Below are 16,653 nucleotides of genomic sequence, written 5' to 3' on the forward strand. Positions count from 1 at the left end.
CCGCATCTTCAAATATTCTTCAGCGCTGACAACACTTTCTCTAAGCCTACCTCTGTTCTCTTCCTGATACATGCTCCAAAGCTTTGCTAGGCACATCTTCAAAGATTGTGGCTACTCTTGATTAACCCACTCCCAGTAAGAACACTTCCGTACATCCTGTAATATTTAGAACTAGATAAGTAACAATTGTAGGGAAAATGGATTTATAGCAACATAAAAAATCACTAGTACTTAGTTTGAAAAATTGAACAAACTGGTTAATTATGACATATCTTCTTAAAAAGATCAATATGCAAACGAATTATTTGCTACTGAGACAACAACCAAATTCTGAAACATCAGAAGCTATAACCTATTATATATAAAACGTACTTTACGGGCTAACCAGAAAAAAGATAATTATGCTAGAAATTACCACAAAAAATAGAAACATCCAGCCATTTATTTTAATAGAGAAAGAAATTACAGTCGTCTGATCTAACCAAAGGAAAAATAATTACCCACCTTTGCCATTACATATCCTGCCGATTCACTAAAAAAACTGAATAACAATTCACCTTTTCCCAAAAAACCAATCTCACGTCCATTTCTCACATCCATATCTTTTCACATAAAAAAACAACCTCACATACCCCTCAAAAAAAAAAACCTCACATCCATCACGTACATATCTCACTTCCATATCTTTTCACTAAAAACGAATAATAATTAATCATTTCCTAAAGAAAAAAAAACATCATCTCCATGCCCCCATGGAAGCCATGCCCGACGATGGGGTAACTGTCGAGATTGATCGAGCCTCCCCTCGGGCTCACCATGCATCCTCAACCTCAAACATATTTGTTCTCTCTCTGCTGCTCAATGTGCATACAGGAATCCGGCCTTGATGGCTAGGTATGCTATTGTTCTTCACTGCAGTGTTACTTCTACTTTGTCCCTTATTAAAAGGATCGACCACTAAGCAGGACAGATTGGTAGCTAATATGCTCAACAAAAATTGATCAATGAATACACAAGAGATAGGCATGTATGGCCGCCAGGGAAAAGAATATAAGCAGTCGCTCAGCTACAAAAAAAAATAAGGCGAAAGAATTGTCATAAGATTAGGAAGGTTATATCAGTTTTGATGTGGTACAACCACGTGCAAACATAACTGAATCAAAAAATTTACAATTTGCTTTCACCCCAACAGCTAGCTGCTATAAGGTAATTTTTCCTTCCGTATTTGCAAACTGCTGATCTCCAAAACCATATGCCTTGGATGGTTGGATTGCTCTTTCAGCATTGTTATTAACATATGAATTCTGCTGTCAGCCAGCTAGAGGGAGATTAGAAGACCCATCAGGTGAGAGTTGGGACTTGAGATACACGCCATAGACAGACCCTATAAGTGGCCAGAATTCAACCTCTTCATCAAGGGCGATATTTACCTAGGGGTTGGACCTTTACTACTATTTGCGGTAAACAACAAGGTAATATTTCTTTTTTTGCTCCCCACGTCCAATCGTTCCGAGTTATGTGCCTCCTTATTTCTTGCTGTAGGGAAACACACTGCAAGTGTTTGTCAAATTGTTAGTATCAAGGCTTCAATTCTAACAGAGAATTTTATGTAGGAACACATAGCATCAATCAAGAATCAACTGCTAATACTGTAAAACTAGAAAACACTTTCAGGCCTTTTCAATCAATGCACTGTAACACAATGAACATTGTTGGCGCTAAAGCACAGGGCTGCACTTGATTTATACCAGCACGGTTTCAATAGCAATTTTTATTCTTCAGATTGTTTATAAGGAAGGGTGTGCAAAGGTTGGCTACTTTACATAGGTTCTGGATTAGGCAAGCTAACTAATCGATTAATTTCCCCTTGTGTATGCTGCAATACTGTGATGTCTTACTTTAGTTATGTTGGTAACTCTTCAAAATGATGATCTTTTCACGAGGTGTTATGTGGTCGCATATTTACCTGGATCTACCTTCTAAATCATAATCCATTTAGTATGGAAATATCTACTTTTGCATTCAGAGATAATTACATTAATGTAAAAACAGGGCTGCCCTCCTTAAGTATATTTATTAAAAGATCAGTTATCTATTTATTGGATCGGTCCATGTTAATGATGCTCTATTTGCACTGGCTAAAGCTTGGTTGTGAAAGATGATATATCTTAGCGATTGGGCATAGTGACTAAAAAGTCTATAAATGTTAGATGTCTAGGAATGTTGGAAAGTTCTTTTATTTACTATAAAATTATCCATCCATTTTTTCCTGTTTAGATGCCAACTCTGGGCAATCGAAGCACTTTCTCCACTCCTTTCTAAAAGGTATGCCCAAGTTATTTTTCTTGTAACTATACACTAGAATACACACACACACACACACACACACACACACACACACACACACACACACACATGAGCATATATGTTTAAGCTCATGCCAATTGCAGCATTTCCTTGATTCATCATCTATATAGTGAGGCAATGTGGTGATATTTGCAAGTTTACACCTGTAAACTACTACTCCCTCCGATCCAAAATAGGTGTCGCAGTTTTGAACTGGGTTTAGTTCAAAACTGCAACACTTTTTATGGATCGGATGAAGTATGATGCATGTCCGCTATTTGGAACTGATTACATTGTTTAATAGTAACTGATATATTTTGGAACTCCTTTCAGATGTAGCAACGAGAAGACAAGGCACTCCAAAGAAAAATACAATCTACTAAAAGGCTTTCAGTTCTAAATATGGTACATATCTTTTTCATAGTGTAGTATTAAAAGTCTATTGGTGTTGGAAATGCTACACTGGAATCCCAGTCCCTTGCTTTTATTTGTAACATACATGGTGATCAAACCCCAAAGATCTACGATCCACCTTAACTTCACGATAGGTACATGTACGTGGCTATATAACACTTCTTTTGGCATAAGCATTCAATATGAAATGGCTGACATAATGCAATTTTTTTGTAACTTCAGTGAACTTTTCTCAACTAGACATTCAGATCATAAAATAAATTCAGTGACAAAGAAAATTCAGTTATAGTTAAAATAAAAATTGTTAGTATTTTCAGCTCATAAAAACTGGAACATACACCTATGCATTTAGAATTTGTGCCCACGATCTTTCCTTAATTTGGAGGGATGCGTAGTCTAGACTTGCACAATATTATCTTCTATTGTTCTTTTCTAACATTCCCATAAACATTAAATATTAAATGATTGTTACCACCTTGCATCAATGTTTGAAAAGTGTGCTATCCATAGATTTACACAATTCTTATCGGCTCATTAGAGTGCACCAAATGTGAATTTCCAATAAATATTGCTATTTCAAAGAGAGATGGTGGTATGTTGTTTTCCATGTACATCCATATGGTTGTGGTCAATTCTGTTCTATAAGAAGTCTGTTGATGGGTACCAATCCATGTTTTATTTTCAGATTCAGGACCATGCATGCTTCTCACCTTAATAGCCACATGACATTAATCAAAGCATATTTAGTGCATGTTTCCACAATAAGCTATCCATCATGTAGACTAGGGTACATATCTCAGGTTAGTTTATCCTACAGTTTAAACCTTTATTTTGGTACGTATTAGTCATTTGAAGACATGCTGGTGAAAATATACGATGACCAAGCCAGGCTGCCTTTGTCGATGACGTAGACAAATTTTTTGGGCTGCCTCGCTTTGGGACTGTGAGGACGCGCCCGAGATGGAACTTGGGGATGACAACGCCCCTACGAACCTCACACTGCGCAAGATAGAGCAAGCGCATCGCTTACATGCATACCGATGGCAAAAGCGCCGACGATTGAGTTATCTTCTGTGCGCAGACATATATTTAAATTTATTTTAATTTCACTCACTAATTGTTATCTATCTAGTTAACACTTATAGAGCCCTTAAAAATAAGCATTTTTCACAAATAGGCATTAACTTAATTACGTTATATTAGTCCAATCACACAAACAAAGGAAGCGGTTATGAAAAAAAATATGACAGCCAGGAAAAGGAAAAAAGACGACCTTCAGACTTTGAAGAATGTTGCCCATGTGGAGGATGCGTCTGGCCGGCGCTTTAGGGGCAGAAAACATCTACACCATCCTCATAGTAAAGATGGATCAAAGCAGCTGCGGGAGATGAAATCCACGCCTGATCTCGCCTCCTCCCTTGCGCAGCTACACCTTGGGCCCTGCTACCCCTCCATCGCCGTTTACCATCCTAGGCGGAGATAGAGGAGGCGTACGAGGAGATCAGGAGACAAACCAGCCGTCGTCGAAGGTCGCCATGTGGCCGCACAAACGAATCAAGCTGCAGGGCAGGCTGCAGGTGAGGACGAACAAGCTCAAGGCACTGAATCAAGGAATCAAGCTGATGGGAGCTACCGGCGGCAGCAATTTTCGAGTGAGAAAGGGGATCGGGCAAGGGTAAGAGCAAGAGCAACATGTGTCGTTGTGAAAGCATGAAAGGGAAAGAGGATTTCCTTTTAAGGCGTGTAGGAAAGATGTGTGTGGTGCTATATCTATCTGCGTCAGCCTGTTTGGCTAAATCCCATAATATTCCACCAGCAGAAAAATTGAACTTTTCTAAAAACAACATAGAAAAACTACTAAGACTACATAAAAAGGGGACACAGCTTCGGTGCCTTAAAGGCACCTACTTTTGGGGTCACTGACGTATGGGCCAGCCATCTGTTGGGCCCACATGTCATAGACACAAAGATAGGTGTCTTAAGGCACCGAAGCATCGTCCATAAAAAGGAAGATACAATTAGCATTGGTGGGACCAATGAAACCAGTAAAGTTTTACACACGTAATAGTGTGCACTATACCTTTTTTTAATAATGAAAATATTATGGACGATGTTTATTTTCTAGAAAGTAGACAGTCTAACAACAAACCATGCTAACATGAAAATACAAGTCACCGTTGGCACTGCTGCACACATGTGCCTTTTTTAAAATGAAGAAAGTGAGTTTTATTCCATGAAAACAGTCGCTAAGAAGCAGAATTTGGTACACTACACAACCAACAAGTGGTACCCCGAAACGACCAAAACTAATACACTATGAACAACCCTATTTAGATTGAGCGCACATGTCTTAACTTAACTAAATCAAATGACCATCGAAACAAATAACTAACAATAAAGTTTTAATGGATGTGTGCAATATAAATACACTCTAAATTTTTATACCAAATTAAAACAAAATCACCTGTAGTACAAAAATCGCTCTATAAGTGAACGACACCTACCAATCTAGCACAACATTAGCAAATCTATCCATGTCTACACGAAAACAATGACAACTATTAAATTTGTGTTTGCGGAAAAATATATATAACTAACCACATGATAAAAATGCCAAGAATAAAATTTTGAACAACAAATTAATCAAAAAATAAAATAGTTAGTCCATCATGCATAATTAACACGTAAATGATAAAGTGATGACAAATATATTTCTATATCGGTAAAAAAACCAGAATATACCAAAGATAAAATTATGTCACAAAGTCTTATATATATTTTGAAATGGCATCACATGTAATTTCAATTTTTATTTAGACAAACAAAATCATATGATCAATAAGCATTACACATTTATAGCCCGCGCACAGAGCAGGCCATTTCCTAGTTAACTACAACAACACTACAAGTTCTTACTCATGTACTATAAATAACAAACTGAACATTTTAAGAGGAAGGTAAATATAACTGCAACAGCATAGTGATAGTGTTTGGATGATAGCAAATTGATATTAACAGGTGTGTACATGCACAAATTTAGTAACACAGAACTAATAGCACTAAGGCCGTATACTATGTATGCCAAAAACCAGTGTAAAGACAATTGTTGCTACATTTTGCACCGGTGCCCTGCACTAGCGAGCCGATGCAGCGGAAAAAAATCAGGGACCCGAACTCCGGAGCACCTAGTTGCTATGATGCCTAGTTCCTTCATGCCATAAAGATTTAATATTTTACTACTTGGCTGCTTGGATGTGTGGACAAGTTGGCTCCACAAACTAATGAAGCGGTGCCAAATAATTTTCTAATGGCACCGCTGATGAGATGGCAACATTTTTAGATACTAGGTACAATCTGTGACACTGCCTTAGGGTGTGTTTGGTTGAAGGTGTAGTATGAATGGGTTGGGACCGTGACAGTGTCTGAATCACATCTAACAAATGATTTGTAACAACGAAAGAGGGTCTAACCTTCTCTGCACATGCCAGAAACTTCCTCCCACTGTCCACAGATTCAAACGCAACTAGCTTGACGCATGGAGATTGATGGTGACAACGAGCAGACAGATCTTCGGCCACCCCGCTCCATTCGTCGCAACTGATGGTCCTAGGGAACTACAAGAGGAAGAAATGACTCAAATCGACCACAGGATAAAAATCCTTCATTCCAAGTCTTAGCCCTAGAGAGAGAAGAGAGGCATACCCGGATGGTGAAGGAGTCGGAGGGGGACGAGGAACCGCTGGAAAGGTCTTTGAAGAAGACCATGGCGACCCCGGCGGTAGGATGCGAGACGACGAGAGTGAGGAAGCAAGCAAGGAAGCGGCTTTAGCTTAGGAAGGAAGGAAGGAAGGGGGAAACAGAGGAAATGTGACTTGTGGTCGGGGAGAAAAGGGGATGGGGAGGTGGGAGGGTAGATATTTCGGCGGTAGGCCAAAAATTTCCATATGTGGAGGGAAACTTTGCGCGTGGTGCCGCCAGACACCATTCACTTTGAACGATATTGTGCATCGCAAATGATTCTTCTGCTTAACGCACATGGGATGAGTTTGATAATTCAAATTTTGATGGAAATGTCCCCGGGTACGTCATTGAATAATTTGACATCGCTTGCTAATTTGGGCACACAAAAGAGCGTAGAACACACATACTAGACTTACTGAATCGAGCAATTTTAGTAATTAAACAGAGCCAGTTCACCTAAACATTTCTCTAACAAAAGACCAGCAATTAAAACAATTCCTAAGTATGAATAATTTTAACAGATCCGCCGCCGCGCCGGTCTATGCATCGCCGGTGTGAGATGAGATGTCGATGACTTGCCTTGGTGACATGCCGCCGTTGGTGGACTCCGCGTCCCCCCTGTTGAAGTTGCCCGCGTCCTCGTCCTTGTCCTTGTCCTCGTCCTCGGCGCCGCCCCCAAGGTTATAGTACTCGTAGTAGTGGCTGCGCCAGAGCTCGCGTTGGTACTCCGCCACTGATTCCTCGACGGACAGGCTCTTCTCTACCTCGACCTGGGCCACGCACAACTCCTTCTTCCAATGCTCCTCGATCTCCGTCACCTCCTGCATCTCCAGCTCCTGCTCGATGACCTCATGAGGAAGTAGGTGCTCCATGGCCACTGCCGCCTTTTCGGACGTGGTTTGCATGCTAGATTCCAAGGTGGCCTGGAATATCTTGGGGTGGATGGCCTCGACCCGGGCCAGGCGACATCGGCGGCACGGACAATAGCTCGAGCGCTCCCAGCGTGTGCAGCCGCCATCGCAGCAGCAGTTGCAGCCGTCTCGACTGCTGCTACTGCCTTGTTGGCTGCCACAGACGCCCTCTTGGCGGAAGCGGCCGTGCTCAATGCTGATGCGGTGGCACTCTCGGCGTAGGCGGCCGCGCTCTCGGCACAGGCGGCAACGCTCGGGGGGGGGGGGACGAGGCCAAAATACGGGCCTTCACGAAGCGTTTCCACGACGTCATCTTTGCAAGAAGGGCGAGCGGGAATGGGGATCGGGATTTCTGGACTCGGGGGTTGCCGGCAGTGGAGCAGACGAGCTGGCGAGGAAGACTTAAATAGACCCAGAAATTCTCATCGCAAACAATTCCTACAAAACACCAGTGTGTGATGTTGTAGATATTTTTTATTAGCTGTGAAATACGAATTTGGAGTAAAGTGGCAACAGATGGTGTTTTAAATATACAAGAAAATTGGTAGTACTAATACAACTGTCATGTCAAATTTTGGAAAATTATAGGGCTCATTTGACCTTTTAAGATATTTAAGTGATTTTCTAGCCATTTAAATACCGTAATTGAAATTTGAACTACATGTACATGCAAGAGCTAACCATAACGGATTGAAAAGTCATATTTTGTGTACTCGTGTGTGATTTAATTCCATGTGCAGTAAATTGCAAGGAATTTTCAAACATATTGGTCTCACGGCTATGACACAATTAAGCATGCAGTGCCATGGCATTTAAATTCCAAAAAAATCTAACAAAAGATCAGAAACACATGAAACCTTGGTTGATGTAATATCATGCCACAAAGATGATGTGGTAAAAAATTTGGCATGTTTGACGAACGTTTGGACACACACACCTCACATACCAGAGCAACTCATTAGAAGGCTCATGGTTCCGAGAGGGAACAATGCATGTTTGATAACGAACGAGAGATAGCTTCCTCTTACGGCCTTTAAAATTTTTCTACCTGTAACATGCACTAATACAACTGTTATGTAAAAATTTGGAAAATTTCAGGGGTCAGTTGACCTTTTGAAGACATTTAAGTGACTCTCTAGCCATTTAATTACCATAAGTCAAATTTGAACTACATCTATATGCAACAGCTAAGCATAACGGTTTGAAAAAACATATTTGTGTACTTGCGTGCTAGTTAATTCCATGTGCAGCAAATTAAAAGGACTTTTCAAACATATTGGTCTCATGGCATGGACGCATACATGGAGTGTCATGGCATTTTAATTCCAAAAAATTAAAAAAGGATCAGAAAAACATGAAACCTTGCTTGATGTAGTGTCATGCCACCAAGATGATGTGGTAAAAAAATTGCCCTATCTAACAAAAGTTTGGACACACACCCCGCACAAACCGGAGCAACTCACTAGAAGGCCGGTGGTTCCGAGAGGAAACAATGCATGTTTGATGACGAACGGACGATAGCTTCCTCTTACGGCCATCAATTTTTTTCAACATGTAACGTTTACTAATAGAACTGTCAAGTGAAAATTTGGAAAATTTCAGGGGTCATTTGACCTTTTGAAGACATTTAAGTGATTTCCTAGCCATTTAATGACCATAATTCAAATTAAAACTACATGTACATGCAACGGCTAACCACAACGATTTGAAAAATCATATTTGTGTACTTGTGTGCGAGTTAATTAAATGTGCAGCAAATTAGAAGGAATTTTCAAACATATTGGTCTCACGGCATGGACACTACATGCATGGAGTACCATGGCATTATAATTCCAGAAAACTATAAAATGATCCGAAAAACATGAAACCTTGCTTGATGTAAAGTCATGCCACCAAGATGATGTGGTAAAAAATGTTGTCCTGTTTGATGGAAGTTTGGACACACACCCCTCATAAACTGGAGCAACTCACTAGAAGGCTCGTGGTTCTAAGAGCGAAGAATGCATGTTTGATGACAAATGGGAGATAGCTTCCTCTTACGGCCTTCAAAAATTTTCTACGTATAACGTGCACCAATACAACTGTCATGTGAAAATTTCGAAAATTTCAGGGGTCATTTGACCTTTTGAAGACATTTAAGTGATTTTCTAGCCATTTAATGACCCTAATTAAAATTAGATCTACATGTACATGCAACGGCTAACCATAACGGTTAGAAAAATCATATTTGTGTACTAGTGTGCGAGTTAATTCCATGTGCAGTAAATTAGACGGAATTTTCAAACATATTGGTCTCACGGCATTGACACATGCATGGAGTGCCATGGCATTTTAATTCCAAAAAATAAAAAAAGATCAAAAAAACATCAGACCTTGCTTGATGTAATGTCATGCCACCAAGATGATGTGGTAAAAAAATTGTTCTGTTTGACAAAAGTTTGGACACACACCCCTCACAAAACCGGAGCAACTCACTAGAAGGCTCGTGGTTCCGAGAGGGAACAATGCATGTATGATGATGAACGGGAGATAGCTTCCCCTTATGGACTTCAAAAAATTTCAACGTGTAACGTGTACTAATACAACTGTCATGTCAAATTTTGGAAAATTTCAAGGTTCATTTGACCTTTTGAAGACATTTAAGTGATTTTCTAGCCATTTAGTGACCGTAATTCAAATTTGAACTACATGTACATGCAACGGCTAACCATAACTATTTGAAAAATAATACTTGTGTACTTGTGTGCGAGTTAATTCCATGTGCAGTAAATTAGAAGGAATTTTCAAACATATCGGTCTCATGGAATGGACACATGCATGGAGAGCCATGACATTTTAATTTCAAACAATTAAAAGATGAACAGAAAAACATGAAACCTTGCTTGATGTAATGTCATGCCACCAAGTTGATGTGGTAAAAAAATTGTCCTGTTTGACGAAAGTTTGGATACACACCCCTCACAAACCGGAGAAACTCACTAGAAGGCCCGTGGTTCCGAGAGGGAACAATGCATATTAACGACAAATGGGAGATAGCTTCCTCTTATAGACTTCAAAAAAACTCTACGTGTAACATGCCCTAATACAACTGTGATGTCAAAATTTCAAGGGTCATTTGACCTTTTGAAGACATTGAAGCGATTTTCTAGCCATTTAATGATCGTAATTCAAATTTGAACTACATGTACATGCAACTGCTAACCATAACGGTTTGAAAAATCATATTTGTGTACTAGTGTACGAGTTAATTCCATGTGTAGTAAATTAGAAGGATTTTCAAACATATTGGTCTCACGGCATGGACACATGCATGAAGTGCCATGGCATTTTAATTCCAAAAAACAAAAAATGACCAGAAAAACATGAAACCTTGCTTGATGCAATGTCATACCACCAAGATGATGTGGTAAAAAAATTGTTCTGTTTGACGAAAGTTTGGACACACACCCCTCACAAAACGGATTAACTCACAAGAAGGCTCGTGGTTCCGAGAGGGAACAATGCATATTTGATGACGAACGGGAGATAGCTTCCCCTTACGGACTTCAAAATTTTTCTACGTGTAACGTGTACTAATACAACTGTCATGTCAAAATTTGGAAAATTTCAAGGGTCATTTGACCTTTTGAAGACATTTAAGTGATTTTCTAGCCATTTAATGACCGTAATTCAAATTTGAACTATATGTACATGCAACGGCTAACCATAACTGTTTGAAAAATCATATTTCTGTACTTGTGTGCGAGTTAATTCCATGTGCAGTAAATTAGAAGGAATTTTCAAACATATTGGTCTCATGGAATGGACACATGCATGGAGTGCCATGGCATTTTAATTTCAAACAATTAAAAAATGAACAGAAAAACATGAAACCTTGCTTGATGTAATGTCATGCCAACAAGTTGATGTGGTAAACAAATTGTCCTGTTTGACGAAAGATTGGACACACACACCTCACAAACTGGAGAAACTCACTATAAGGCCCGTGGTTCCGAGAGGGAACAGTGCATGTTGACGACAAATGGGAGATAGCTTCCTCTTACAAACTTTAAAAAAATTCTACGTGTAATATGCACTAATACAACTATGATGTCAAAATTTGGAAAATTTCAAGGGTCATTTGACCTTTTGAAGACATTGAAGTGTTTTTCTAGCCATTTAATGATCGTAATTAAAATTTGAACTACATGTACATGCAACGGCTAACCATAATGGTTTGAAAAATCATTTTTGTGTACTTGTGTGCGAGTTAATTCAATGTGTAGTAAATTAGAAGGAATTATCAAACATATTGGTCTCAGGGCATGGACACATGCATGGAGTGCCATGGCATTTAATTCCAAAAAACTAAAAAATGATCAGAAAAACATGAAGCCTTGCTTGATGTAATGTCATGCCACCAAGATGATGTGGTAAAAAAATTGTCCTGTTTGACGAAAGTTTGGACACACACCCCTCACAAACCGGAGCAACTCACTAGAAGGCTCGTGGTTCCAAGAGGGAACAATGCATGTTTGATGACGAACGGGAGATAGCTTCCTCTTACGGACTTCAAAATTTTTCTACGTGTAACGTGTACTAAGACAATTGTCATGTCAAAATTTGGAAAATTTCAAAGGCCATTTGACCTTTTGAAGACATTTAAGTGTTTTTCTAGCCATTTAATGACCATAATTCAAATTTGAACTACATGTACATGCAACGGCTAACCATAACGGTTGGAAAATCATATTTCTGCACTTGTGTGCGAGTTAATTCCATGTGCAGTAAATTAGAAGGAATATTCAAACATACTGGTCTCATGGCATGGACACATGCATGGAGTGCCATGGCATTTTAATTTCAAACAATTAAAAACTGATCAGAAAAACATGAAACATTGTTTGCTGTAATGTCATGCCACCAAGATGATGTGGTAAAAAATTGTCCTGTTCGACAAAAGTTTGGACACACACCCTCACAAACCGGAGCCACTCACTAGAAGGCTTGTGGTTTCGAGAGGGAGCAATGCATGTTTGATGACAAATGGGAGATAGCTTCCTCTTACGGCCTTCAAAATGTTTCTACGTGTAATGTGCACTAATACAAGTGTCATGTAAAAATTTGGAAAATTTCAGGGGTCATTTGACCTGTTGAAGACATTTAAGTGATTTTCTAGCCATTTAATGATCGTAATTAAAATTAGAACTATATGTACATGCAACGGCTAACCATAACGGTTTCAAAAATCATATATGTGTACTTGTGTGCAAGTTAATTTCATGTGCTGTAAATTAGAAGGAATTTTCAAACATATTGATCTCACGGCATGGACACATGTGTGGAGTGCCATGGCATTTTAATTCCAAAAAATTAAAAAATGATGAGAAAAACATGAAACCTTGCTTGATGTAATGTCATGCCACCAAGTTGATGTGGTAAAAACATTGGCCGATTTGACGAAAGTTCGGACACACACCCCTCACAAGACGGAGCAACTCACTAGAAGGCTCGTGGTTACGAGTGGGAAAAATGCATGTTTAATCACGAACGGGAGATAGCTTCCTCTTACGGACTTCAAAATGTTTCTACCTGTAACGTGTAATAATACAACTGTCATGTCAAAATTTCAAGGGTCATTTGACCTTTTGAAGAAATTTAAGTGATTTTCTAGCCATTTAATGACCATAATTCAAATTTGAACTACATCTACATGCAACGGCTAACCATAACAGTTTGAAAAATCATATTTGTGTACTTGTGTGCGGGTTAATTCCATGTGTAGTAAATTAGAAGGAATTTTCAAACATATAGGTCTGAGGGCATGGACACATGCATGGAGGGCCATGGCATTTTAATTCTAAAAAATTAAAAAATGATAAGAAAAACATGAAACCTTGCTTGGTGTAATGTCATGCCACCAAGTTGATGTGGTAAGAAAATTGGCCTGTTTGACGAAAGTTTGGACACACACACCCCTTACAAACCGAACAAACTCACTATAAGGCTCGCGGTTCCAAGAGGGGACTATGCATGTTGATGACAAACGGGAGATACCTTCCTCTTACGGACTTCAAAAAATTTCTACGTGTAACATGCATTAATACAACTGTCATGTCAAAATTTGGAAAATTTCAAGGGTCATTTTACCTTTTGAAGACATTTAAGTATTTTTCTAGCCATTTAATGACCGTAATTCAAATTTGAACTGCAAGTACATGCAACGGCTAACCATAATGGTTTGAAAAATCATATTTGTGTGCTTGTGTGTGAGTTAATTCCATGTGCAGTAAATTAGAAGGAATTTTCAAACATATTGGTCTCACGGCATGGACACATGCATGGAGTGCCATGGCATTTTAATTCCAAACAATCAAAAAATAATCGGAAAAACATGAAACCTTGCTTGATGTAATGTCATGCCACCAAGATGATGTGGTAAAAAATTGTCCTATTTGACGAAAGTTGGACACACACCCTCACAAATCAGAGCAACTCACTATAAGGCTCGTGGTTCCGAGAGGGAACAATGCATGTTTGATGACGAAGGGGAGATAGCTTCCTCTTACGGCCTTCAAAATGTTTGTACATGTAATGTGCACTAATACAAGTGTCATGTGAAAATTTGGAAAATTTTAGGGGTCATTTGACCTGTTGAAGACATTTAAGTGATTTTCTAGCCATTTAATGACAGTAATTAAAATTAGAACTATATGTACATGCAACGGCTAACCATAACGGTTTGAAAAATCATATTTGTGTACTTTTGTGCAAGTTAATTCCATGTGTAGTAAATTAGAAGGAATTTTCAAACATATTGGTCTCACGGCATGGACACATGCATGGAGTGCCATGGCATTTTAATTCCAAAAAATTAAAAAATGATCAGAAAAACATGAAACCTTGCTTGATGTAATGTCATGCCACCAAGTTGATGTGGTAAAAAGATTGGCCTATTTGACGAAAGTTTGGACACACACCCCTCAAAAACTGGAGCAGCTCAATACAAAGGCTCGTGGTTCCGAGTGGGAAGAATGCATGTTTGATGACGAATGGGAGATAGTTTCCTCTTACGGCCTTCAAAAATTTTCTACGTGTAACGTGCAGTAATAAAACTATCATGTGAAAATTTGGAAAATTTCAGGGGTCATTTGACATTTTGAAGACATTTAAGTGATTTTCTAGCCATTTAATGACCGTAATTAAAATTAGAACTACATTTACACGCAACGGCTAACCATAACGGTTTGAAAAATCATATTTGTGTATTTGTGTGCAAGTTAATTCCATGTGTAGTAAATTAGAAGGAATTATCAAGCATATTGGTCTCACGGCATGGACACATGCATGGAGTGCCATGGCATTTTAATTCCAAACAATCAAAAAATAATCGGAAAACATGAAACCTTGCTTGATGTAATGTCATGCCACCAAGATGATGTGGTAAAACAATTGTCCTGTTTGACGAAAGTTTGGACACACACCCTCACAAATCGGAGCAACTCACTATAAGGCTCGTGGTTCCGAGAGGGAATAATGCATGTTTGATGACGAAGGGGAGATAGCTTCCTCTTACGCCCTTAAAATGTTTCTACGTGTAACGTGCACTAATACAAGTGTCATGTGAAAATTTGGAAAATTTTAGGGGTCATTTGACCTGTTGAAGACATTTAAGTGATTTTCTAGCCATTTAATGACAGTAATTAAAATTAGAACTATATGTACATGCAACGGCTAACCATAACGGTTTGAAAAATCATATTTGTGTACTTTTGTGCAAGTTAATTCCATGTGTAGTAAATTAGAAGGAATTTTCAAACATATTGGTCTCACGACATGGACACATGCATGGAGTGCCATGGCATTTTAATTCCAAAAATTAAAAAATGATCAGAAAAACATGAAACCTTGCTTGATGTAATGTCATGCCACCAAGTTGATGTGGTAAAAAGATTGGCCTATTTGACAAAAGTTTGGACACACACCCCTCAAAAACTGGAGCAACTCAATACAAAGGCTCGTGGTTCCGAGTGGGAAGAATGCATGTTTGATGACGAACGGGAGATAGTTTCCTCTTACGGCCTTCAAAAATTTTCTACGTGTAACGTGCAGTAATAAAACTATCATGTGAAAATTTGGAAAATTTCAGGGGTCATTTGACATTTTGAAGACATTTAAGTGATTTTCTAGCCATTTAATGACCGTAATTAAAATTAGAACTACATTTACACGCAACGGCTAACCATAACGGTTTGAAAAATCATATTTGTGTATTTGTGTGCAAGTTAATTCCATGTGTAGTAAATTAGAAGGAATTATCAAGCATATTGGTCTCACGGCATGGACACATGCATGGAGTGCCATGGCATTTTAATTCCAAACAATCAAAAAATAATCGGAAAACATGAAACCTTGCTTGATGTAATGTCATGCCACCAAGATGATGTGGTAAAACAATTATCCTGTTTGACGAAAGTTTGGACACACACCCTCACAAATCGGAGCAACTCACTATAAGGCTCGTGGTTCCGAGAGGGAATAATGCATGTTTGATGACGAAGGGCAGATAGCTTCCTCTTACGCCCTTAAAATGTTTCTACGTGTAACGTGCACTAATACAAGTGTCATGTGAAAATTTGGAAAATTTTAGGGGTCATTTGACCTATTGAAGACATTTAAGTGATTTTCTAGCCATTTAATGACAGTAATTAAAATTAGAACTACATGTACATGCAACGGCTAACCATAACGGTTTGAAAAATCATATTTGTGTACTTTTGTGCAAGTTAATTCCATGTGTAGTAAATTAGAAGGAATTTTCAAACATATTGGTCTCACGGCATGGACACATGCATGGAGTGCCATGGCATTTTAATTCCAAAAAATTAAAAAATGATCAGAAAAACATGAAACCTTGCTTGATGTAATGTCATGCCACCAAGTTGATGTGGTAAAAAGATTGGCCTATTTGACGAAAGTTTGGACACGCACCCCTCACAAACCGGAGCAACTCAATACAAAGACGCGTGGTTCCGAGTGGGAAGAATGCATGTTTGATGACGAACAGGAGATAGTTTCCTCTTACGGCCTTCAAACATTTTCTACGTGTAACGTGCAGTAATACAACTATCATGTGAAAATTTGGAAAATTTCAGGGGTCATTTGACATTTTGAAGACATTTAAGTGATTTTCTAGCCATTTAATGACCGTAATTAAAATTAGAACTACATTTACACACAACGGCTAACCATAACGGTTTGA

At 38.8% G+C, this 16,653-nt stretch overlaps 1 long non-coding RNA gene across 1 annotated transcript; it reads right to left on the bottom strand.

The window, feature by feature from the left end:
- Positions 1-969: 969 nt before the first annotated feature.
- LOC123137278 (uncharacterized) lies at positions 970-4,517 on the bottom strand. Its single transcript, XR_006468025.1, has 2 exons — positions 4,034-4,517; positions 970-1,551 (listed from the first exon to the last, which is right to left on the bottom strand). It is a non-coding gene; the product is annotated as an uncharacterized lncRNA (long non-coding RNA).
- Between the last annotated feature and the right edge of the window lie 12,136 nt (positions 4,518-16,653).

Source organism: Triticum aestivum, chromosome 6B (assembly GCF_018294505.1).
Source record: "Triticum aestivum cultivar Chinese Spring chromosome 6B, IWGSC CS RefSeq v2.1, whole genome shotgun sequence".
Classification (NCBI taxonomy): Eukaryota; Viridiplantae; Streptophyta; class Magnoliopsida; order Poales; family Poaceae; genus Triticum; species Triticum aestivum.